The sequence below is a fragment of the Phascolarctos cinereus genome, unplaced genomic scaffold (assembly GCF_003287225.1).
Source record: "Phascolarctos cinereus isolate Bilbo 61053 unplaced genomic scaffold, phaCin_HiC Scaffold_8;HRSCAF=390, whole genome shotgun sequence".
Classification (NCBI taxonomy): Eukaryota; Metazoa; Chordata; class Mammalia; order Diprotodontia; family Phascolarctidae; genus Phascolarctos; species Phascolarctos cinereus.
This window is the reverse complement of record NW_027556291.1, coordinates 32,785,515-32,811,558: the sequence shown is the minus strand read 5'-3', so window position 1 is coordinate 32,811,558 and position 26,044 is coordinate 32,785,515. Positions and strand designations below refer to the sequence as shown.

At 48.7% G+C, this 26,044-nt stretch overlaps 2 long non-coding RNA genes across 2 annotated transcripts in view; both read left to right on the top strand.

Moving 5' to 3' along the window:
- Positions 1 to 26,044, top strand: part of LOC144454981 (uncharacterized) — a 144,263-nt gene that overhangs the window by 82,801 nt on the left and 35,418 nt on the right. The window lies entirely within an intron of this gene.
- On the top strand, positions 21,026 to 25,178 carry LOC144455002 (uncharacterized). Its single transcript, XR_013483635.1, has 4 exons — positions 21,026 to 21,254; positions 23,309 to 23,464; positions 24,124 to 24,226; positions 24,842 to 25,178. It is a non-coding gene; the product is annotated as an uncharacterized LOC144455002 (long non-coding RNA).

Sequence of the window (26,044 nt, the reverse complement as noted above, 5' to 3'; positions counted from 1 at the left end):
TCTCCCAGGCACCCATCCCGAAGAAAATGCCTTCAGGCAGTACTTCGGATTCTATGGCCTTCCTTTATTCCTAGTAACACTCTTCTAAACTGGAGGAAAATCCTCAAAGGTGGCTACCTAGTAACAAAGCATAGGGAGGTCAACTTGTACTCAGGATGTCTGATCTGGAACAACCTGGAGGCCTCAGAATGAAATGAGGAAGTCATCCCAAGGACTTCCTTTCCAGATCTCCTTCAGTCATTGTGATATTACTGGGCCCTGATATGAGTCTGAACGATGAAGCTTAAAAAAACATTGTAAAGAAAAACAAAATCGTCTTTTGTTTTCTTTTTGCTTAAAACAATGGATTTTTTTTGTTTCATACTTTTTAACCTCTAGCTAGAAGAATGCAGGACATATGGTGGGCCTACAATCTATTGTAGTATATAAAATGCTGCAGAAAGAGGATTTTTGGGAAACAAGAGAAAGAAAATATAATTAATTTGGAATCTATTTTTCTAGAGTTTTTCTATGATAACCAAAACCTCATGATCATTGTCATCACCAAGCCACTATCCTCCACTTCATCTTTCAGCATTTCTGTAGTTTGTGGGGTGTGTGTGTGTGTGTGTGTGTGTGTGCACGCGTGTATGTGAATGTTTATGTGTATGGGGAGGGTGGAGGACGGGAGAGAGTTTCAGTGGACTGAGAGGGCCTTCCCTTTGCAGCATACTAGTCCTTTTTTCTTCTTTTCTAGAAATTCAAATGTGTTCGTCTGCCAGGTCATCTGCCCAGAATTTTCCTCTCTCCCCAAAACCTGTCCCCTCCACCCTGCCCCCCTCATTCCCCAGAAAGTCTGTACTGAGCCTAGATTTCACTTCTCTCTAGCCAGCCCTCCTGCTGTGCTGGAAGCTCCCTTCCCTGATGGGAAAGATGCCACCCCCCTTTAATCCTTCCTGCTGGGCCTGACCCTAGTGTTGTTTCTTCTTTGCATGGTGGCAAGCAGGCCCCAGGAATTCTTTAAAAAAAAAATTTAATATAGTGTTTAAAAGTAGCAGAGTAATGGAAAAGCCTAGGATTTAAGTAGTCTCAGGGCCCAACCCCTCAGCTTGCTGTCCCTGCAGTTGGTGGGTATTGGGGAAACTGTCAGGGTTGGCTGGTACGAAGATAGGGACCCACTGATGTGGGTATGAAAGAGGACACCTTGAACTTCTAGCTAGTGATTTCTGGGCTAACTTTGATTCTGTCCCATATATACCCACTTTTCAGGACCTGCCCCTTGGTTTGAGTGGGGTAGAGGAAATAGGGGGTGGCCCCTCAGAATCCATGTGTTTCTGGATTGTTTGCTCCTCTTGAATTCATTGTCAGGAATTGTGGGAAGGCTTTGTTGTTCTCCTGGGTGGGGAGATCTCAAGAGAGGGCCTTCCTGGCCCCAAGCTTATGCAAGTGCAGAGCAGCCTCCTTGTCCTGCCAGAGAGTGAATGGTGGCTTTGGAAGGTGGAGGAAGGAGCCCAGGAGTGAGATGGTAGGGCGGGGTGAGGCACAAATAGGACTCAGAAGGGGGCATACGGGCACAGTCTCGGTTTGGATTGGTCAGCCTGAAGGTTCTGGATGAGAAATGTGGGGCAAGTATTATGTCCCCCTCCCCCATCCAGGTCTGGAGAGCAAAATGACCAAGAAGGGATGGGGGGGAATCACTGGGGATAAATGAAGCATAAATACATCTCACTCCCTCCTTTCTTTTCTACCCCCCCAATCCCTAATACTGTCTATCCTTACCTTCAAGGTGCCCTGTTCTGCAAGCAGAGAGACTACAAACATGTCCTGGGCTACCAGGATGTGCCAGTCCCTATTTTGGGTTTCTAGGGAAAACCAGAAACATTTGGTCCCTAACCTAAGGGAGCTCACCAACTAATGGGGGAAAAGAGAGGGGAGGTAAAGTGTAAACACCTGGGTGTACACTTGAGCTAGGCAGGGTGGCTTGAGAGGTGACCTCAGGGGAGATGAAGGCAGTAATATTCAGGGGCACCTGACAGTGCTCCTACTTCAGGAAGGTGGTGCCTGAACAGAACCATGAAGTCAGGGAATGACTCTGGACCTTCCTCACCATCATGTAGCCCAACCCAGCCACCCACCCATCCCCCCTCAACTACAGTGCCTAGCCAGTGCAATTGCAAGTAGTGGGATTGGGGAGTGGGAGGTGTTGGGGGGCTGCGATTACTTTCTGAATATGAGAAATGAGCATTCAACTTTCTAAGGAAGGAGGAAAAAGTGCTGCTGCTGATTGAAAGCCCTCTCTCCCTATGCCTTCATACACTGTGGAGGTCCCACAAGGCTGAGTTTCAGGTGGGAGGTAGGGGAGAACAGTGATCCCAGGATTGTTCCCCCAGCTAAATTTTCTGGAAAAAAATAATTCTCATCAGGGAGTAAGCAGAGAGGCTTTGGCAGTAGGCATGTCAGGATAAATTGAGGTCTGTCTGAAACTTGACTTGCACATCTCTGTTCTCATACCGATTGGATAGCAGTGACATCTGGTTGCCCTCAAAATAGAGTGGACCAAAGCAGAGTTTGAACCAATAATGAAAGGAATCTGAATGTAGGCCTGGTGTGAACACTGGTCTGCCTTGTGTGAGCAGGTCCTTACCTGTGTGGTGTCAGAGAATGCTGCTGCTGCTGCTACAGTTGGAGATTTCAGATGGGTTGGATCAGGCCCCTCCCTTCTAACAAGCCCTCACATTATTGTTGTCCTAAGCATTAAGGATTGCCTTAGAAGTGGGTCTTAATCTTTCACCAAAAATAAAGATACACCATCTCTGAGCCCTTTCAATCACTTTATGTGATAATATGACTAAAGAGGGGCTTATGACAAGGCTTCTGGAAGTGGGTCAATGGCTGCAGCTGGTACACAGGCCAAATTCATCTAGAAAGAGCCTGGGAGAAGTTTAGGGCCTCACATTTGATGCTATTGATGGCATTTCCCTGCTCCTAGACACCCTCATGTCCCTGGTGATTCCCCTCTGAGAGACAGAAAGCTGAGGGTTAGGACTAAATCTGCTTAAGTCTCTGCCCTTCTTCTTACTCTCCTTCCAGAGGCTGTATTTATTTTTTAAAAGAACAAAAGGATCCCTGGGGCCTCCTTATCACCATCCCAGGGACAACCAGAACTGGGACCTGCCTGGGCAGGATGGCCTAAGGGGATGGCCTGTTCTCCATCAGGGAAGGGAGTGTCCAGCCCAGCAGGGGGCCTGCCTGGAACTGGACACTGCAGGCTTAACACAGACTCTATGAGGAGGGATGGAGGGGATGGGAGGTTAGCGGAGGTGGGTAATTCCTGGGCAGATGACCTGGCAGAGCTCAGCACTGCCCTGCAACCCCCTCAACACATCGTACCTTGTGGAAGAGCAGAAGAAAGGCCTGGTTTAGTGATAAGAAGGAGAAGTTTCTAATCACCCTACAGCCCCTCCCCCAAACTAGAGACATGCCTAAAAGGAAGGGCTTGGCAATGACAGTGACCAAAAACTGTACTTCTAATAGGCCAAATCTGCCAAAATATATTCACACTCAAATTATGTTTCATCAATCTTTTGTTTCAGTAGTTTCCCTAAAAATTCTTTCTGTTGGCATTTTTTTACACTGAGATGTAGACAAATGAAATATCTTAGACTGTTCCTGCTTTGAGTGACATGACAATAATAGAAAAAAACAGAATCATCTCCTTTATCAATAACAAAATCAAATGAGATTTTTAAATAACGTATTTTACCACGTCTAAGGCGTCATTCTTAGGCCAGTGACATTACAGATTTTTAGCAAATCAGGCCCATTATTAAGCTAGGGGGAAGGTCACAATCACTAAGGGAAATTTAAAGAGGAGATTGAGATCAAGCTCGTTTTAAGCTTGGGCATTGAGAAGACCAGAATTCAGGGCTGTAGGGCTGCAGCCTCCCCAACCCCTGCAGAACATGGTGTCCTCTTGAAGCTTGAGGGCCTAAGGCTGGCTTTCACATTTGATAATGAGGGCTACAGGCTATTTCAGTTCAGAAACCCTGGATGAAAATTTGCCTCTCTCTGCTGTACTTGCAAGCGGCTGATTTGGACAAGGGTATTCCTCCAGCTGTTGGGTCTTTGAGAATGGTTTACCAATCCAGAGGTGTGCCTGCCTGTAGGCCACTGATCCAGAAGTGAAAAGAGAATGAATTCCCTAGACATTTGGGGTGGTCCAGCCTGTGGGCAAAGAGTTTCCCCAAGTTATCCATGAAGAGAGATCCAGTAGACAACCTTTTGAGGCAGCTCTATGCTCACTATATCTTCCGAAAGGAGGCCCAGACCCACAGGTTACTGGCAACTCTCCTTTTGGTGAAACAGCTGCCCCTGAATGCCAGATTTCAGAGGAGGAGAGCCTCAGCCATCGGCATCTTTGTGACTTTCCCTGAGAAAAGTCAAGGATGTGTTTCTATTGCTCTTCAACCTACAGATCTGTCATAGGGCCCCCTTTATTTTGATCATACAATAAAGTGATTAAAGGGGCTCTGAGATTGTGGTGTATTGAATGATTGATTGAAGGAACAGATCAGTGAATGATTTATAAAAGGTTTGCTATGGGCAAAGCTCTGTGCCAGCCTCTGGGGACAGAGATAAAAAAGCAAGACTTTTCTGGCTCTCAAGGATCTTAAGTTCCCATTGGGGAGACATTTAGGGGAGGTTTTCACTGCAATTCAAATAGAGGGGTCCTGTGGTCCTTAGGGCACAGCAGCAAACAGATGATAAGGCTTCTTCTATACTGTTATTTCTACTTATATATTTATATCAGTTTGTGAAGTTGACCCAATTACCCAATTGACAGTGACCAAAGCTTTGGTGGCAAAGGGGAGAGAAAGAGAGACAGAGCCAGACAGAGACAGGGAGACAAAGAGACAGATAGAGAAGAAGGAGAGGGAAGAGGAGGAGGAGACAGAGAGACAAAGACAAACAGAGAAAGAAGGGAGAGAGATTCTCAATGGAACTTTGAGCTACCCCCCCCCCAGTCTCCCTTAAAGGGACGAATTGTGAAGATTAGGCCAATGTTCCTCCTATCCATCAGTAACAACTGCTGACAAGTGCCTCCCAATGGAACATGAGAGAGCCCTGAGAGTGGCAGCAGCCCCCCCTCACCACCTGTCCTGCTTCCCGACCACTCCTCTTATTCATCATCTAAGGAAACAACTCACGTGAAGAAGGATCCTGCTATCCACAGGACAGAGAAGCCAGCCCAGGTCAAGCAGTGAGGTCCTTTGGGGGGAGAAAAGATGTAGCATGTATGAGGAGGGTCAGGCAGCCACCTTGACTTCCATCTTTCCTCAGATTCTTATCAAAACAGTTCAGGGCCCCCAGAGGTAACCCTGAGAAGGAATCCCTGTGGAAATATAGCCTGGCCCCAACTCTGGAAGGGGCTCCAGATACAGCTACTAAAGACCCAGAAAAGAAAATTCTTACCCCCAAAGCCGTAAGCAATATCAAATGTTTCAACTTCAGAAATAGGTATGATTTTATCAGTGGAAAGAGGCATTAGCATCTGCTTTGCTGCTGTACCCTAAGGACCATGGGAGTTCTCCATCTGAATCACAGCTTAAACTGCCCCTAAATGTTTAAGGTCCTTGAGAGCCAGGACAGTCTTGCTTTTCTGTCTGTGTCCCTAGAGCTTACCAAACGGCTTTGCACATGGAAAGTGTTTAATAAATCCTTCCTTTCTTCCTTCCTTCCTTCATTCCTTCCTTGAACACACATCCAATCTCTGAGGCCTTTCAATCACTTGATTTGATGATCTAAATAATGGGCAGCCCTGTGACAGAGCTGTAGGAAGGTAAGCAATACAGGAAAATCCCTTTGACTTGTCTCAGTAAGTGTCCCAGGAGTGAAGGTGGATCCGGCCCTCTTCCCCTTGAATCCTAGCTTTTGAGGTCAGTTCTACTTCACCAACATGACAGCTGTCTGTTCTTAGGTATTGAGATCTCCTTTCTGAAGTTGTGGTGAGCATTGAGTTGTCCCATAGGGAAGGCTGCCTGAGCCCTCCTCAATGGCTCCTTAGTGAAACGATCTTTCCCCACTGGTTGACCAGACAACAAGCCTGGCCAGTGTGAACTCCTTTTATGAATCCTTTTATGAATGAAGATGAGATCCTAGGTGACCCAAAGGGATGGGCACCTAGAACTCTCTTCACGGGCACCTTTGGGAAGTCATCTGTGGCTTCCATCCTTTCAGGGAAACAGCTGAAACAGAGAAAATATAATTGAGTTGCAGTATAGTTTGCCAGACTTTGCCTTTGGTTCCCATTATCTGGAGATCCTCATCATCCCCAAGAACCTGACCTCCACTTTATTGTGGAAGGATTTTTCCCATCTGTGGTGGGGTGGGATGAGAGGACTTTCCTTTTCAACCCAACCAGGTCTTTGTTGTGCTCTTCCAGAAAGTGTAATGAGTTCTGGGCCTCATCTGCAGATCAGCAGCCAGGGACTTACCCCACTCCCCAAACCTCCTGCCTCTACACAGCCCCCATCACTCCCCAGGGAATCTGTACAGTGAGCTTGGAGTTTGTCTCCTTCCAGTGAGACCCCCTGCTGGGCTGAAGTTCTTTTCCCCAATGGAAAAAATGCTGCCCCCTTATGACAGCCTACCTAGCCTGGCCCCAGCTTTGAGTTCTTCTCCTTTGGTATGGGGAAAGAATGGGGGCGGGGGAAGGAAGCAGAGTCTAGGAATTCTTTATTATTATTTTAAAATACAGCTTCTAGTAGGAGAATAAAGGGAAGGGCTGAGCTTTAAGCAAACTTAGGTCCTGACCCTCAGCTACCTGTTCCTGCAGCGGGAGGTGGGGGTGAGTGGAAGACCTATCAAGGACGGCTGGTAGGTGGATAGAAACCCACTGATGTAGGCATGGGAGGGGAGACCATGAACTTCTGCCTGGCAGTTTCTTAGTTAATGTTGCCTCTGTCCAATGTACACGCAGTCTGCAGGACTCAACCCTTGTTTTAATTGGGGGTTGACCCTCCAGGATGGGGGTGTTTCTGAGTTTTCTCCTCTTGAATTGGTTCGGTCAAGAATTGTGGGAAAGCTTTGTTGCTCCCCTAGGCGGGGACACGTGGGGAGGGGGCCATCCTCCCCCCACCTGTGCATGTGCAGAGTAATTCCGTTGTCCAGCTGGAGAGGGACCGGCGGCTTTGGAAGGTGGAGGAGCGCTCCCTGGAGTGAGATGGGCGGCGGCTTGGTACGCTCAGGATTCAGAAGTCGGGGGCGGGGGAGGGGGGACACGGGCGCGGGCCTGGTTTGTATTAGTCAGCCTGAAGGTGCTGGAGGAAGTATGTGGGGCAGGTGTTATGGGGGCGAGGGGCCTTGGGGTCAGGATGGCAGAATGGCCAAGTTGGAATGGAGGGGAGGGTTGAGAGGTCGAGCCAGTGAGGATGAAAAAAGCATGAATACATCCTGCTCCCATACCTTTTTCCCTCCTCCTCCCTCCCTGCTGCCACATTCCCAGGTACTCCCCACCCTTGAATATGAGGCTCCAAGTCCTGCAAGCAGCGAGACCACTAGCACGCACTGGGTTCCTAGGATGTGCCAGTCCTTCTGCTGGGTGCTGGGGAACCCACGAAAACCAGAAACACTTGGTCCCTACCCTAAGGGGGCTCTCAAACTAATGGGGGAAATGGGGGGTGGGAGATAATGTGTAAATACCTGGGTGCACACCTGGTGTCTAGGCAAGATGGATGGAGAGGTGACTTCAGGAGAGAAGCCTCTAACAACCCAGGGCACCTGGGCAGTGCTTCTGCTTCAGGAAGGTGGTGCCTGAGCAGAAAAAGGAAGTCAGGGAATGACTGTGTACCTTCCTCATCATCATGCAGTCAGTCCCACCCGGCCCTCACCGTGCCTAGCCAGTACTAGTGCAGTTTGGAGGCTTGAGGAGAGGGGAAGGCTATGATCACTTTCTGCATCTGAGAAATGAGCGTTAAACTTTCTGGGAGAGGAGGAAAAAGTGCTGGTTTTGAGGAAAAGCCCTCTGTCCCCACCCCTCCAGGTTGAGTTTCAGGTGATTGGTAGGGGAGAACAGGGATTGCAGGATTGTCTCCGCAAGCTTAGTTTTCTGAAAAAAAAAAAATTCTCATCAGGGAGTAAGCAAGAGAGAGGCACTAGATGTTTGGGGATAAACTGGGGTTTGCTCTGAAACCTCCCTTCAATATCTCTCTTCCCAAAGGGATGGATCCCATCTGGTTGTCCTCAAAGATCAAGTAGAGTGGACCCAAGCCAAGTTTGGACCAACTCCCAATAGTGGAAGGAATCCCCATGGAACCCTAACCTAGCCACTGGCCTGCCTCGTGTGCCCAGGTCCTCACGTGGGTGGTGTCAGAGGATGATGAGGATGATGAAGATGTAGACGTGGATGCCAGAGTGTGGTCTGATCAGATATTTCCTTTGTAAAAAAAAAAATCCCTCACTTTTTTGTGGTCCTAAGCATTGAGGTTTGCTCTAGAAGCAGTTCTTGTATTTCCTTCAAAACAAAAGCACCAACATAATCTCTGAGCCCTTTATTTGATGATCAGAAGGATGCCCCTAAGACAGCACTGTAGGATGACGAGTGATACAGAGATACGCTTGACTTGTCTCAGCAAAGCATCCCAAGGACAACTGTGCCTGCTTCCCTCCTTGTCTCTTTCCCTGTTCCTCTTCCCCCGTTTTTCCGCTTGGCCCTTTTTACATTGGTCCCTTCTCACTTCCCCTTCCCCCGTTTCCCTTAATTCCCTTCCCCCTTTTCCCTTTATTGTTTCTTCCTTACCCTTCCCTTTTCCCCTTTCTCTCTTTCCCCCTTTTTCCCTTCCCTCTCTTCCCCTTAATCTTTTCCCCCTTCTGCTTGTCCCCTTGCCCCTTTACCTTCTCCCTTCTCTCCTTTCCCTCTTGCTCCTTCCCCCTTGCCCCATCCTCTTCCCTTCACTTCTACTTGAAACCTGGCATTTGGGGGCAACTGTGCTTCATGACAACGACAGTTGCATTGGCAGGTGAATTGGGGCCTCCTTTCTGGCCTCACTGGCTCCTCTGGGAAACCCTTTTTGACCAACCACAGAATCTAAGCACCTCAGCCTCCATTCACAGGGGATGCACAAGGAGAATGTTTCAGGCCTTGCTTCCGACTCTGTGGTGTATGTACATACAGGCTGGTGTGGCTCTGAATTGGGAAAGAAGATCTAAAGATAGACCAGGAGGAAAAAAAAAAAGATAGACCAGGAGGAGCAGGAGCCAGGGTCTAATTTAGATACCAAGAGGTAGAGCAGAGGGAGGGGGGTTGTATCCAAGGGATCAGATGAAGACCTGATTATGAAATAAGGAAGCCCTCCCCGTGATTCAGGCTTCACAGTGACATAAAGTTCTGGGGGCAGAGGGGCTTGGTGGGTGGGCAGAGGACTGAAGCCCTGACTTCTGGCCTTGTCTGTGTCCAGGCTCTAAGGAAGCCTGGCCTCAGGCCTCCTCTGTAGACCTCCCTCAGTAATTGTGACCTGCCCCTGCCCAACAGTAGGCCTGACTTGCCAACTGGAGAGTGATGTCAGCCTAAAGGAAGAAGAGGCTTTTTAAAGTTTATTCATTGATGGATTTTTACCAAAACAAACAGTAACAGTAACAAAAAGAACCAAGGCAGAAAGATAATTTTTAGGAAAATGAATAAAATGAAAAAGGAACAAGATATAAGTGTGAAAATATTTGATTGAAGCTTCCCTGTGACATGGAGGTCATTATCATCCCCACTGCCCAGGTCAAGCCCCAACCCCTCTATAGGGACTGAAGCTGATAAAAGCCTTTTTTAAACAGGGTCTTTCCTCAGAGGTACTTGCTTTCCTTGCCTGGCCTTTCTTCTGGTCTTCCAGCCCCCTTCTACCAGCCTCAAACATGCAAGTGTACAGCCTTGGTATGTTTGGGGGTTTGAGTGGAGACATGGTGATGTAGGGCTTGGGCTGTGTCATGGTGAACATGGAGGAAGGTTGCAGGGTCATTCCCTGACCTCCTTAATTCTTCCATTCAATCAGCACCTTCTAGTAGCCCGAGGGCTGCCCAGGTGCTCCTGGATGCTTGGGCTTTCTTCCCCTCTGAGAAGGTCTCCCTTGGCATCCTCCTGTTTTTACAAGTTATTTCCTCCTTTAGAATGTGAGTTCCCTGAGGGCAGGGAGCAATCTTTTTCTGGCTGTCTTGGGATCTCTGATGTTCAGTCCAGAGACTGGTACCTCTTGGGTGTCCAGTATATGCTAGTGGTCGCATTTCTTGTACATGGCATCTCCAAGTCCCAGATGAGCTGCACTAGGGATTGTGGCAGTAGTGAGAAGTGTGTGTGTGGGGGGGGAGCCAGGTGATTCAGGCCTCCCTCCTCCTCACTGCCTCCATCTCTTCTCTGCTCTTCGGCCCTCCTGACCCTGACCCTGTGATCCCAACCTAAGGGCTCCACTTGCCTCTGCCAGCACCATCAGGCTGAACAGGCCCTCCCACTACTGCCCATCAGAGGGGCCCCTTCTGCCATGTCATTCTTGTGCCACGCCCCCTCCATCCCCTCCCACTCCTTCAGTAGCCATTCACACTCAGACCAATCACCTAGTCTTTTGCACATTTGCATGAGGGGGTGGGGCAAGGAGAGCTCCCTCTCACTGACTCTCCAAACCAGAGGACAACATAGTGTTCCCATAATTCCTGATGAAATAAATTAAAGAGGAGAAAAAATCCCTTAACACTTCGGTGACCAAAGCCCCCCCGGAACTCGAGTGGTCTGGACATGGTGACATGGGTGTACCTGGGACAGAGACCAAGTTCCTCACACAATCACAAGGGCAAAGGTTCAGGTATCACGTTCCATACTCACATCAGGGGGTCCTTGCCCTGCTTCTAGCCACCCTTGTGTCCCCAATGCTCCTCCAGGGCAGGGTCTGAGGGTCAGAATCCGGAGCTGCTTAAGTCCCTGCACTTTCTCTTACTCTACTGCTACAGGCTATATATATATATATGTATGTATATATCTAATATACTTATATATTAGATATAAATTACATTATATAAATATATAATATTATATATTTATTATAATATTATATTTATTATATTACTTATATTATGTATTTATATATAATAAATATTTATATACATTTTAAAAATTAAGATCCCTGAGGCCTACTTGCCTCCATGACAAGGATAAGAACCGAAACTAGAATGGGGCTAGGTGAGGTGGACTAAGAGGTTGTCATTTCCTCCATCCCAGAATGTGAGCTTCTATCCCAGCAGGGGCTGGAGGGAAGGAGTCTGACTAGAAATGGACAAACCCTTCCTGGACAGATGAACTGGGTGGTTGATTAAATGAATGAACCAATGAATGAAATCTATATTCATAACCCTTTCAATGGCCAAATCACTGGACTCAGCACCGAGGATACAGATAGAAAAGTAAGGCTGACCTTGCCCTCAAGGAGCTTGCATTTTAATGGGTGGTGATCACAGTTAGGGGTGGTTTTAGCTGCACTTCCCTTATAGAGGTCCCATGGACCTTGGGGTACAGCAGCAAAGCAGATGCTAATGCCACTAATTTAAAGTCATTTTCAGTGATAAAAGTCATGTCCATATCTGAGCTTAACCCATTGGACAGAGCCAAAGACTTTGGGGGCAAGAACTTGCTTTTCTGGGTCCTCCTTAGGTAAGGCTGTAGGCCCTGCAGGAGCTGCTGCCAGGCACATCTCTGCAGGGGGTCTGTCCCTGAATGAGGGCTAGGGGCACCAGGCTGAAACCATTATTCTTCCCAAGGCTTTTGGGCTAAGAGTCCTGGGCTCTCTCTATCAGTGCCTGAGGGAAGATGGAGGGCAAGGTGGTGGTGAGGCGTGACTTGCCTGGCCTCCCCAGAGTCCCTTATGTTTCAGATAGCTTGCTTTTCCTCTCATTTGTGGAGCAATTGGCTGTCAGTTAGCTGGGATGGCTGGTCTCTTCTCCACAGGAGCTGCTTCTTGGGAAGATGACTGTCAGGGCTGGGCCTGAAGCACAGTGGACAGGGCTGGGCTTGTTGCCTCCACAAGGGGTCTTGGAATATTGTCTGTGGGGGACAATTGGTCAGTAGTTGTGGCTACTAGAAATGAGGAAGGTAGCCCCCCTTTAAGCAATGATTTTTCCCCTCAGTGATGGCTGGGGGCAATGTACAACAAGGAAGTCTGCTGGAACTCCTGTTATTTCCAAGGTTCTTGTACTCAGGGTCCCTGGCTGACTGTGGGTGAGAGATGGGACCTGATTCTTCAGTAATCATTAATGCTCAGGCTCAGAATGATGTGAGGCTTTGTAACCAGGGGGGAACCTGGTGAGCCCTGTCCTGATCCCCCAACATCTCTGCATCACCATCAACAGGAATCCCCTGAGCTCCCCCCTCTCCCCAACAGCTGCCAGATGTTAGACCAGCACCTGTTCTCTGTTTGTACTGGGATTTCTATTACCACCCTCGAAATCCCAACGCTGGTTTGGTCTACTCTATCTCTGAGGATCATCCCGTCACATTCCCATCCCATCCCTCTGGGAGCAGATGTGCAAGTCAGGTTTCACATGGAGCCTAGCTTATCCTGACATCCCTCTCCACACAGCCTCCTTTTGGGTTCTTTTCTGATTCAGAATATTTCATCCAAATCCTCTTAGAAGGCAGTGATTGAAGGGCCCTCTACAAAGGCCTCAGAGCTGGGCTTTGAAGGTGTCTGAGGGTCTTGGGGCCAGACTGTGCCTGAGAGCTCTGCCCCAAGAGCAAGGGGATGAGGAGGGCTGTGGTCACTCCCACCTCCCAGAAGCTGACGGGTGGCCCATGCCATCACCCTCACCAATCCCCAAATATCAGTGACCAGCGTTGGACCTCCTGGGCCACGTGCAGAGGGGACAGACAAGGTGATGGACCAGTGCAATGGAGAGGAGACTCAGGAGTGAGTCACTGTTGTCAGCAGCAGGGTGTATGCTGGGGGAGCTGCTGAGGTGCAGAACCTTTGGGCCAGCTGCCATCTGTTTAAGGAGACCTGCAGCTACCGTTTAAGGAGCCCTACAGCTACCGTTTAGGGCAGCAGAGTGTCTTCAGTACCTGACACTACCCTATGTTCTTCCCATTTCTTCTTGATTTCCAGAAGTCAGTATGTCATTTATATTTGCTTGTATATGTGTGTTTGTGTGTGTGTGTGTGTATGTTCAGTCCCAAGTATAGTTATTATTCTTATCCCTAATAAAATGGGGAGGTGCTCAGCAGTGCAGTCCTGGGTGAAGAGTTCTGAAGGGCTTGCCAGCCCTTCCTGCCCAGCACTCTCTTGTTCTTCTGTGCAATTAGTGCCAAGCTTGCTCCTCAGCACACGGATCTTTGCTGTACCTTACTGGGTCCTTGGTTCCATGTCAAGCTGTATCTTACTTTTTCAGTGTCTTCTGTCTGTTGGGTGATGCTCAGAAACAAGGGTGATGTGGGAGATGTTAGGGAGGAATTCTTCAAGATATCATTTGAGCAGAAAAATCTAACATCAAAGGATTAGAGGAGACAGAGAGGAGAGAAGATACAGAAGACAGGTGAGAAGAGAGGAAAGATATGATAGGAATAAAATGGAAGAGGGAGAGAGAGAGAGAGAGAGAGAGAGAGAGAGAGAGAGAGAGAGAAGAGAGAGAGAGAGAGAGAAAGATTGATTTTCTCATACAGCTTTCTTGGCCATGCCCCCATAGGCATCATTAAAGAGAAACATGATTATAGAGATGGGGGTCACCTTCCTCATCACAACCAGCAACTTCTGACAAGTTGCCACCAACCAGTATGTAAACAGAAGAGCCCTGGGAATGACAGCAGCCCCCCAGAACACAAGTCCTGCTTCCACCTCAGCCCTCAGTCATCATCTAAGGAAATAACTCCCATGCATCAGGGCCCAGCCCTGACCACCCACTGCCCCCCACAGGATGGAGAAACAGCCAGCCCAGCTGAAAAATCAAGGCCCCTGGGGGAGAAAGGGCCAGCATGTGCCAGGAGGGTCAAGCTTCTATCACCCCTTGACCACCACCTCCTCTCAGACCTTGGTGGAGACAGCCAGGCCCTGGAATCCAGGAGCAGCCCAGGGTGCCCAGGGATCATTGTGGGAAGAAGCCCTGTGGAGAAGCAGCCTGGCCAAGGCTCCTGCAGGGCTCCAGAAACAGCTACTGAAAATCCAGAAAAGAAAGTTCTCACACTCAAAGCCTTTGACACAGTGAAATGGGTCAGCCTAGGAAATGGGTATGATTTTACCAGTAGAAATGACATTAAAGAAGAGGCATTAGTGTGTGCTCTAACCACTGCACCCTAAAGACCATGGGACCTCTCCATGAATTGTAGCTGTCACCGCCTCTAAGTCTTATCTCTCCTATGAGAATTTAAAATTCTTTGGAGCCAGGACAGTCTTACATTTCTGTCAGTCACCCCAGTGCCTGGCAGAGAACTTTGTACACTGAACTGCTTCAGTAAATGCATCATTCATTCATTCATTCAAGACACACACACGTAGAGAGAAGTTTTAATCACTTTATTTGATGATCAGAATCAAGGAGGCCCCTATGACAGAATTGTAGGATGATGAGCAATTACAGAAATAACCTTGACTTGTCTCAGCAAGTCCCAAGGGTCACTGGGGCTGCTGCTCACATTGACTTGGAAACTGGCACCTGGGGGCAGCTCTGCCTCGCCCACTGGTTGGACCACCCACAGGATGTCGGTACTGCAGCCTTTGTTCATGGGGTCCTCCGGGTACTCATCCCTAGGAGAATCATTTCCAGGATTGCTTCTGGGGCTGTGGCTGCTGTGTGTGCAGGTAGCCGTGGCTCTGGATGAGAAAGAAGATGGGAAGACGAACCAGGAGAAGAAGGATCCTGGATCTGGATCTAACTCAGCCAAGAAGAAGCAAAGCAGAGGCAGGTGGGGTTTCATCCCGGGGATCTGATGAGCTGGACAATGTGCAGACCTCCCTCTGAAGTGAGCCTGCTCTCCCTGGGGGCTCAGGCTTCCCAGGGACCTTAGGTCCTAATGGGATTGGTTGGGGTGAAGGAACAGGTGAAGCCCTGACTTCTGGCCTTGTCTGTCTGCAGACCCTAAGTAAGCCTGGCCTCAGGCCTCCTCTGTAGACCTCCCTCAGTAACTGTGACCAGCCCCTTACTCAGCAATAGGCCTGACTAGCCTAACAATCTGTGATGCCGTTGGAGAGGGATCTCTGCCTGAAGGAAGAAGAGGCTTTTTTAAAGTTCATTCATTGATGAATTTTCACCAAAACACCCCAAAACCAAACCAAAAAAAGGTAGAGCACAGGATTTTTAGGAAAATGATTAAAATAGAAGTGGGAAAAAACCAAGAACATTTAAGTGTGAAATTACTTCATTCAAGCTACTCCATGACTTGGAGATGAATGTCATCACCCCCTCCTAACCTAGGCGACACCCCCTAATTAGGAGTACAAACTGGGAAAAGGATTTAGGGTACAGGGTCTTTCCCTAAAGGGGCCTCCTCCCCTTGTTGGGCCTATCTTAGAGTGTTTAACAGAGTTCATTTGTAATGAGTGTTCTAAGGACATGCTGAGCTCAGCTACTCCATGGGCCCAGTTCTTCTCTCCCCCTGATCTCCCTAAATTCTCCCCCCCCATCCCCTGAAATCCAGAAAGGCCCACTCCAGAAAAGCTGTGTCCAGGGTGTAGTTTGTATCTCTCCAATCGGACACCTTGCGGGGCTGAAAACTCCCCCCTCGGATAGAAGAATTGTTTCCAGTCCCTAAGGTACAAGTGTACAGGTCTGGCACAGTTGGGAGTGAGGGCATGTGAGGATGTGGGGACTGGGCTTCAGGCTGGTGAGGACTCAGGCAGGTCCAAGTTCATTCCCTGACTTCCTTCATGTTTCCACTCCAGCACCAGCTTCCAGGAGCCTGAGGACTGCCCAGGTGCCCCCTGCATGCTAGTGCCTGTGTCCACTGTGAGAGAGTGCCTGAATTACACAGGGACCTAGAGTTTTAGAGGTTGTGTCCTCCTTCTTTATGCTCTGGACTCTCAGAAGGCAGGGAAGAAGCCTTTCTGGATGTCTTGGGCTTTCTAGGCTAGGCACAGAGACTTTTACCTCTTGGGTGACCAGGAAGTGCTAGTGGCCTTTTTTCTTGCAGGACAGGTCACCTCAAAGTCAAGGGGGAACAGCACCTGGCTTTGCAGCAGCAGTGACAGGTGGAAGGATGCAAGATGGGACAAGGTGTGTCCAGGCTGCCACCATCCTCTCTGCCTATGCCCTTCCTCAGATCTGTTGCTGTCCTGACTCTTTGTCCCTGCACCCCCAAAACACCATGTCTGTTGGCCTCCTCCAGTACCTTCAAGCTGACCAGCCACTGCCCCACTCCTGGTGCCCCCCAAGACAGACCACCATCTCCTTCCTACAGGCCCCCCATAGTCTCTCTTCTGCTCCCAACCTCCTGTCTGTCCCATCACCACACAGGTCCCAGACACCCTTGTGTCTGATGATCCCCCCATTTCACTCCCCTGGGAGAGAAAGCTGAGAGGGAATCTGCTTAAACCATGAACCTGCTCAAATCTCTGACCTTGCAGGCTTCCTCTTCTGTCAGAGGATTTAGTTAAAAACAACTCCAACAAAGAATCCCTGGGGCCTATTTGGCATCACCCCAAGGACAAGAAGCACAACTGGGACCAGGCTGGGCTAGGTAACCTAAGAGGGGGCCATTTTCTCCACCAGGGAGGTCAGTGTCCAGCACAGCAGGGGGTCTCACTGGAAGGAGGCACACTCCAGGCTTATCAGAGCCTCCTTGAGGAGGCATGGAAGGTGGAGGGGAGGTTTTGGGGAGGTGGAGAAGTCCTGGACAGACAACCTGGCTGAGCTCAGCAAGACCTTGCAGCCCCCAGAACATGACCCTTTATGAAGAGCAGAAGAAAGGCCTGGTTGGGTGAAAAGGGAAAGCCCCTTGCCTCCTAGCACCCCACCAGGGACTTGAGAAATCCTTAGAGGAAATAGTAGAGGTTAACAGCTTGGGAATGACAAGAATCTCAAAACCATGTTTATCAAAGCAAAGTCTGGTAAAATATAATCAAACTGAAATTTTATTTCCTTTCCCTTTTGTTTCAGTCCTTCCCTGAAAATCCTTTTTCTGCTGATATTTTTTGTATAATAATGTCTCATGGAGACCCAATGAAATTTCTTGGAGTCATCCTGTTTGGGGTTCAAAACATTACAGTGAAAACCCAACTTTTTCACCCCAAAGGAAATCAAAGGTGAATATTTTCTTAAGTCTCATCCTTGGACCTGACATCATGAGCCAATGCTGTCATGGAATTTGAGGGAGTAAGGCCCATTGTTAGTTAGGGCCACACAGGTCACAAATCCTGAGGGAGATCCCCAGGGAGGCTGCAGTCCAAGCTGGTCTCAGTCCTGAACACAGACAATCTGAGAAGTCAGGGCTGTAGGCCTCCACCCTCCCCAACCCCCACCCAACCTGCTGTCCCCTTGAAGCCTGAATCCCCCAGGATGCTTTTCCCCTTTTATTCTGAGGGCTACGGGTGGTTCCAGATATGCTGCTCCTCTGCTGTGATTCTTCTTCACTGATTTGGACACAGGTTCTCATTTCCCTGGTCCATCCTGAATCACTGTTTCTCTATCCAGAGGTGTGGTGGCCTGTATGGCCTGAAGGCTTTCTCCCACAGATGATGCGAAGGAGATGACCCCAGGGAGACTGATCAACCAGTGGGCATGGAGGGCACCCCTGAGATGCCCAGGAAGAGGGCTCCACTTGGCCGTCCCTTTGGGTGAGCTTGGTTCTCATCAAAGCTTCACAAAACAGGCCTAGATCACCAGGCTGTTTGGCTGCTGCAGCCAGTGGGCAAAGACTGTTTCCTTAAACACCTAGGAAGAAGAGTTTCAGAAAGGACGCGCAGGTGCATAAGCTACTGGCAACTGTCGTCATCCTGAAGCAGAGCTGACCCCCAATGCCAGGTCTGAAGTGGAAGAGAATCTCAGCGATCACCTCTCTGTGAGTTAGGGTTTTTTATAGGGGGAAGGGGCCTGATCAGACATGTCCAAATTCCCTTGCATTCACATCATAATCGATATTGTGCCTTCACTCCACATCCGCAGTCTAGTCACCAAAGATCAAACAACGACAATATTGGGGTCAGAATGGGACTCTTTCTTTTATTACCTACCTGGTCCAACCCTGTTTGGTCCCCTGTAACTTTGAGGATAACCAGATGGCATTGCCATCTAATCTCTGGGAACAGAGATGTCCCAGTCAGGTTTCACAGAGACCTCAATTTATCCTGAAAAGCCTAATCCCAAAGTCTCTCTTGGGATTTACTTTTTGATGAGAATTATTTTCTTCAGGAAAATGCTAAGGGAAGACAATCTCAAGAGCAAGGTCATCCCCTTCCTCTCCCCACACACCCACCTTTTACAGACTTCCATGATCCATGGAGCAACTGAGAGAGAGCATTAGCCCTCAGAACCAACAATTTGTTATATTCTCCCTGAAAATTTATGTTCATTTCTCAGATTCAGAAAGCAATCACAGCCCCCCGACTTTCACTCCCACTCCCCAAGCCCCCAAATTGTTATCACTAGCTGGGCCCTGTAGGCAGGGGATGTAGATGGTTGGGTTGGGCTACATGATGGGGAGGAAACTGCACAGTCTTTCTCTGACTTCATGTTTCCACTCAGGTACTACCTTCCTCAAACAGGTGGAATGCCCAGAGGCCCCTGCATGTGAGTGCTTTCTTCTCCCCCTGAGACGGCCTCTCACATCAGGCTGACGTCTTTAGAGACACATCAGGTATACACACAGATATTTAAAGGCCGTCTACCCCTCCTCCTCCTCCATCCCTTTTCAGATTGGGAGGCCCTTAGTGCAGTTAGCCAATCTTTCTCTTCTACCTCGGCTCCCCAATATTTAATAGAGGAACTGGCACAGAACGAATGCCCAGTACATGCTTCTGGTTTCAGTACTTGTAGGATACAGTAAGTCAAAGTCAAGGATGGGCTGTATGTGGGATTGTGGCAATCAGAAGGAGAGGGGAGGAAGTCTGGGCAAGGTGTATTCAGCCTTCCTTCTTCCTCACTGAATCCACCCCCCCCATTCTTTCGCCATTCTGCCCTACCTACCCTTTGCCCATTCCTTCTCCCCACAACATGACAACATGGGACACATTCAGAACCACCACCACCCCAAACACTTTGCCCCCACCATCTCCTGCCTGCACCAGAACCCTACCTCCTCTAGAAGCCATTCTCACTCCCACCAGGCAACCAGTCTATTCTGTACCTGCTCATGAGTGGGAGAGGAGGCCAAGAATCTCTCTAAATGCCCTCCCCATCTTTCCTGCCACACTTCCACAGCCTGGAAAAAAAAAGCCTTTCCAAAATTCCTGAAACAATGAATCGAAGAGGAGAATAAAATCCAGAAACACAGGATTTAAGGTCTCACATGCCATACTGGCCAGATGGGCACTCTGCCTGGCTCAGAGCCATACTTATGTCTCTGGCGATACCTGCCGTATCCCAGGACAGAAAGCTAAGGGTCAGATCCCTGACACCGCTTAAATCTGGGGCCTTTCAAAACGTGCTCCCCTGTTACAAGATGTATGAAAAAGAAAGATGGTGACAGAAAGAAATAAGAGAGAGAGAGGGAAAGAAAGGAGAGAAAGACAGACAGACAGACAGAAGGAGAGGAGGAGGAGAAAAAGGAGAAGAGGAAGGATCGATTGCCATGGTCCAGCTTACCACATCCTAAGCATAAAACCAAAACCTGGAACCAGGCTGGGCAGGGTGGACTCAGAGGAGGCCATTTTCTCCATCAGGGCAGTCAGTGCCCTACACAGCAGGGAGTCTTACTGGAACTTGACATACTCCAAGCTTAACACAGATTCCCTGGGGAGTGGTGGAGGGTGGGGAGAGTTTCAGGGCAGGTGGGTAATTCCTAGCCAGAGGACCTGGCAGAGCTCAGCTCTGCCCTGTAAACCCCCACAACCCATTACACTTTCTGGAAGGGCAGAAGAATGGCTTGGTTTGGGGAATAGGGAAAGCCCTCTCATTCTACCCCACCAGGGACACCAGAATTCCTTAAAATATAGAGTAGAAATCAGAGACTTGCAGATGACACTGATCTTGAGGTCATGGTTATCTTAGGCAAAGGCTAGTAAAATATATTCAGACTTATATTGAAATTCCTTTCCATTTTGTTTTATTTCTTTCCCTAAAAATCTTCTTTCTGCTGATTTTTTTTGTAATGACATATGGAAACAAATGAAATTTCTTTGAGGCTTCCTATTTGAGGTTAAAAACAATTCAGTAAAAAAAATTTTACCCCACAAGAAATCAAAGGTGAATATTTTCTTAAGTTTCATTCTTGGACCTGACATCATGGGCCAATAGTGTCATGGAATTTGAGTGAGTAAGGCCCATTGCTAGGTAGGGCCACACAGTCACAACTCCTGAGGGAGATCTCCAGGGAGGCTACAGTCCAAGCTCAAGTGTATGTATGGCTGAATGAGAAAGAAGGAAGGCAGGAAGGAGAAAAAAGGAGGAAGGGAAAAAAGGAAGGAAGAAAGAGAAAAAGGAAGGAAGGAAGTAAAAAGAAAGAAATGAAAAAGCATCCTTGGGGCCTGCTAACCAGCATTTCAAGGACAAAAACCAAAACTAGACCCATGCTGGGCAGATTGGACTAAGAGGGGGCCATTTTCTCCGTCAAGAAAGTGAATGTATACCACAGCAGGGGGTCTCACTGGAGATCAACAAAGTCCAGGCTTCCCACAGACTCCCTGGTGAGTAGTGGAATGTATGGGCATGTTTTGGGCATGTGGGTAATTCTTGGGCACGTGACCTGGTTGAACTCATCTCTGCCTTATAAACCCCCAGAATCCATTACATTTTCTGGAAGAGCCAAAAAAAAAAAAAAGGTAGCAGGGGCTGGTTTGCTGGCAAGGGAAAATCCTCTTATTCCATCCCACCATTACCTCCAGAACTCTTTAAATGTTGAATTGAAGTTCAGAGACTTGGGAATGACAATGAAAATAAACTGAGTTTAAGGGACTTGCCCAGGGTCATACAGTTACTAAGTTTAAGACCACATTTAACCTCAGTTCTTCTGTACCCCAGGTCCAGGACTCTATCCACTGCAATACCAGGCTGCCACAGATAATGGGCACCTGTCATTTTAACTCAGCAGAGATGCTCTGAACAGCATGCTTCAGAGGGAAGAGAGTCACAAACGTTATCATCCTAGGAACACGTGCTGAAGCAAGTCAAAAGTATGTCTACATTGCTTGTCATAAAGTAATTATGTAATGGGGCCCCTTCCCATCATAAAATAGAGGGATTGAAAGGGATCAATAACTCCCGGCCTCTTTACTGTTGGTGAGAAGAAGACTTGCCTCTATCACAGTGAGGATCTGTTACGGGGCAGGGGTCTGATCTGTCCTGTTAAAATTCCCAGATGCTCTTGCTTTGTCATCAGTGCCATCATCATCATCATCTTCTGAGGTTCCCCCTCTCCCCACGTGCTGCCAGAACGTAGACCAGCGTCTGTACCCTGTTTGTACTGGGATTCCTTCTATTATCTATCGCTGACACACTCCAAATTCTTCTTTGGTCCATTCTGTCTCTGAGCACCCCCAGGTGACATTCCCATCCTGTCCCTCTGGGAGCAGATGTTCAAGTCAGGTTTCACATGGAGCCCAGCTAATCCTGACATCCCTCTCCACACAGCCTCCTTTTGGGTCCTTCTCTGATTCAGAATCATTTCATCCAAATCTTCTTAGTAGGCAGTGATTGAAGGGCCCTCTGCAAAGGCCTCAGAGCTGGGCTTTGAGGCTGTCTGAGGGTCTCTGCCTGAGAGCTCTGCCCCAAGAGCAAGCGGGTAGGGAGGGCTGTGGTCACTCCCACCTCCCAGAAGCTGAAGGGTGGGCCATGCCATCACCCTTCACTAATCCCCAAATGTCAGTGACCAGCCTTGGACCTGCTGGGCCACGTGCAGAGGAGACAGACAAGGAGGTGGACCAGTGCAGTGGAGAGGAGACTCAGGAGTGAGTCACTGTTGTCAGCAGCAGGGTATATGCTGAGGTGGGGCTGCTGAGGTGCAGAACCTTTGGGCCAGCTGCCATCTGTTTAAGGAGCCTTACAGCTACTGTTTAGGGCAGCAGAGTATCCTCAGTACCTGACACTACCCTGTGTTCTTCCCATTTCTTCTTAATTTCTGGATGCCAGTATTTCTCTTATTACATTCAGTCCCCAATACAGTGAGGAAGCATATGGGAAATGCCTTTCTCCACATTCCTGCACAGCTGTTTAGCAGTACAGTCCTTGGTGATGAGTTCTAGGGCTTCCCAGCCCATTCTGCCCCACACAGCCCTGGTCTTCTCTGAAATAACTGCCCTGCTTCTTCCTCAACATCCGTAAGGATCTTTGCTCCCCTCACCGGGTCTCTGCTTCTCTGTCAAGATGTATCTTACTTTTTCAGTATCTTATGTCTGTTGACCAATGGCAAAAAGCATGGGTGACAGGAGAGGGGATAGCCAACAATCCATGATGCTGTTGGAGAGGGATCTCAGCCTGAAGGAAGAAGAGGCTTTTTAAAGTCAATGAATTTTTACCAAAAAACAAACAAAAACAAAAACGTTGTAGCGCAAAGAGAATTTTTTAGGAAAACGACTGAGATGAATTTTAAAAAAAGAAGTCATGAATTTGAAAATGCTTGATTGAAGATACCATGTCATATGGACAGCACTGTGATCCTTACTCCAACTCCACCTCACACCCCACTCTTCCATGGGGGTTGAAGCTGCTGAAAGGCTTGTGGGTGTAAGGTCTTTGCCTCACTTGTCCTCCTGTCCTTTCCAGGGCTTTCCTCTGATCCTCCATGGTGTTTATGTGTAGTGAGTATTTTAAGGAACTCCAGAGCTCACAAACTTCATAGTCCAGAGAAGGCCCTATCCAGGGATTCTTTGTCCAGGATATAGTTTGTGTCTCCCCAACTGACATCTTTGGGTGCCAGAAGCACCCTGACCAGATGGAAGAAGTGTTTGCAGCCCCTTCCCACCAGCTGCCAAAGCCCAAGTGTCGAGGCTGGCACAGTTGGGATTGTGGGAGAGGATATGCCAGTTGGGCTGCAGGGTGGTGGAAAGGACAACATCACGATATAACTTCCTCCACATTTCCACTCAAGTATGACATTCTAGAATCCTGAGGGCAGCTCCGTTGCTGTTGAATGCTAGTACCTTGTCCACTCTGAGCAGGCCTCCCTTGGTATCCTGCCAAGATCACTTAGGCATCTAGTTTTTTAACAAGTTTTCTCCTCCTCCTTTAGGCTATGAGCTCCTGAAGGCAGGGCACAAGCATTTCTGGCTTTCTTGGACTCCCCAGTGCCCAGTAAAGAAACTGGCTCATTTTGGTCCCCGAGTAAATGGGAGTGGTCTCATTTCTTGCAGAACATGGCCTCAAAATCAAGGATAAGCAGCAACAGGTATTAAAGCAGCAGTGAGAGGTGGAGGGGAGGAAGGGGGGACAAGGTATATTCAGGCTTCCATCATCCTCACTGCCTTCACCTCTCCTCAGCTCTTCTGTCCTCCTGACCCTGAGCTCCCATGCCCCCCACCTAACACCTTCATGTACTTCTGCCAGCACCATCAGGCTGACCAGGCCCTCCCACTACTGCCCCCCAAACCTGCCCCTCCTCCTGTCTCATGCTTATTCCATGTCCCATTCATCCTGTCACTCCTTCATCAGCTGTTCACACTCCTGCAAGTCAACTGGACTTTTCTTCACTGTCACATGGGGGTGCGGCGAGGGAGGCCTGCTTTCCCCACCTCCCCGACATGGAACAACAAAGCACCCTCAGAATTCCTGACAGAATAAATTTAAGAGGAGAAAAACAATTCCCAAAAACCCAGTGACCAGTGGGTGTATGTGGGACAGAGGCCAAGCTCCCCCAGAAATCACCAAGTGAAAGTTCAAGGTCTCACATTGCTTCCTCATGTCAGTGGGTCCTTGCTGTCCTCCCAGCCACCCTTGGGTCTCTGATGACTCCCCCACCCCATAGAAGGTGGGTCAGATCCCTAAACCTGCTTAAGGCCCTGCCCTTCCTCTCAGTCAGTGCTACAGGCTATATTTCTTTTGAAATAGGATCCCTGGGGCCTATTTGCCAACACACCAAGGAGGAGAACCCAAACTGGAAGCAGGCTGGGCAGGATGACCTAAGAGGCTGCCATGGCCTCCATCCTGGAATGTGAGCTTCTCTTCGGAGAGGACTGGGGGCTGGGGGCTGGGGGGAGGAGCTGACTAGAAACAGAGAAACCCTTCCTGGCCAGATGAACTGGGTGATTGATAAGTGGAATGAATGAACCAAAGAATGAATCCTTTCTATTTGCAAATCACTGGTGAGAGTAGAAGTGAGAGGAGGAGATATATATATGGGGGGGGAGAGAGAGAGAGAGAGAGAGAGAGAGAGATATTGAGATTGTCATGGAACTCTTCTAGGCCACCACCCAGAGCTATCACTAAGGGGAGTTGTGATTGTAGAGATGGGGCCTACCTTCCTTACTAATGCAACCACCACCAAGTCCTGACAAGTTGCCACCAATGGGCATATAGACAGAAAGTCCCAGGGAGTGGCGTTAGTCACCAGACCATATGTTCTGCTTCCAGACCTGCCCTCACAATCATCATCTAAGGAAATAGCTCCCATAGAAAAGGGCCCAGCCATCCCCCCCCAACTGCTTCCCACAGGGCAGAGTAGAAGCCAGCTCAGCTGAAAGAACAAAGTCCCCTGGGGGGAGAGAGGGGCCAGCATATGCCAAGAGGGTCAAGCTTCATCATCACCTTGACCACCATCTCCTCTCAGACCTTGACAGAGACAGCCCAGGCCCTGGAGTCCAAGAGCACCCAAGGTCCCCAGAGACCATCTTGGGGAGATGCTTCCTGGTCATGAGCCTGTAGTAGCTCCCGAAACAGCTACCGAAGACAAAGAAAAGAAAGTTCTTCCACTCAAAGTCGTAGGCAAATATTAAATGGTTCACCTTCCGAAATAGGTATGATTTTATCAGGAGAAATGGCATTGAAGAAGAGGCATTAGCATCTGCTTTGCTGCTGTACCCTAAGTACCATGGGACCTCTCCATCTGAATTGTAGCTGTCCCCCCTAATTTTTGTCTCTCCCCGAAGAATGTAAAATTCTTTGGAGCCAGGACTGTCCTACTTTTCTATCTGTGCTTGACACAGAACTTTGTACATAAGAAGTGTTGAATAAATCTTTCCTTCCTTCCTTCCTTCCTTCCTTCCTTCCTTCCTTCCTTCCTTCCTTCCTTCCTTCCTTCCTTCCTTCCTTCCTTCTATAAACACACACACACATAAAATCCCTGAGCCCTTTCAGTCACTTGATTTGATGATCTGAATAACGGGCAGCCTTGTGATAGATAAGTAGGAACATGGGCAATACAGAAATGCTCTTGCCTTCTCTCAGTAAGTGTCCCAAGGATAAAGCCAGATCCAGCTGTCTTCCCCTTGAAACCTGGCGTTTGGGGGCATCTTGCTTCACCAAAATGACAGCTACCCATTGTTTATGTTGCAGGGTCTTCTTTCTGAAGTTGTGGCTAGCACTGAGAGGACTCAAAGGGAGGCCAAAAACCTGGCCGTCAGGGGTTCCTTTTATGAAGCACTGGTGAGATCCTAGGTTACCCAAAGGGAGGGGCATCTAGAGCCCTCTTCATGGGCATCTTTGGGAAGCCATCTGTGCCTATTCTATGGACCTGCCAAAAACCTTGGGGACAATGGCCACTTTTTACAGGATCGCCCTGGCAGTCATGCCGGACTCCTCTGAATAGAGGGAAAAGGCTCAAAGATGGGACCTGGGGTTGGAGATGGGTGACTTGTCTAAATCAGCCACTGAGGAGCACAGCAGAGGGAGGTCTATTTTCCTCCATGGCATCTCATCTGGATTAACTTGTAGCTTTTATTACAAAATATGGATGCTATCTCTAGGGCCTCAGGCTTCAAGGGGACACAAAGTCTTAGGGTGCTTGCAGAGGCTGGAGGCCTGCAGTCCTGAT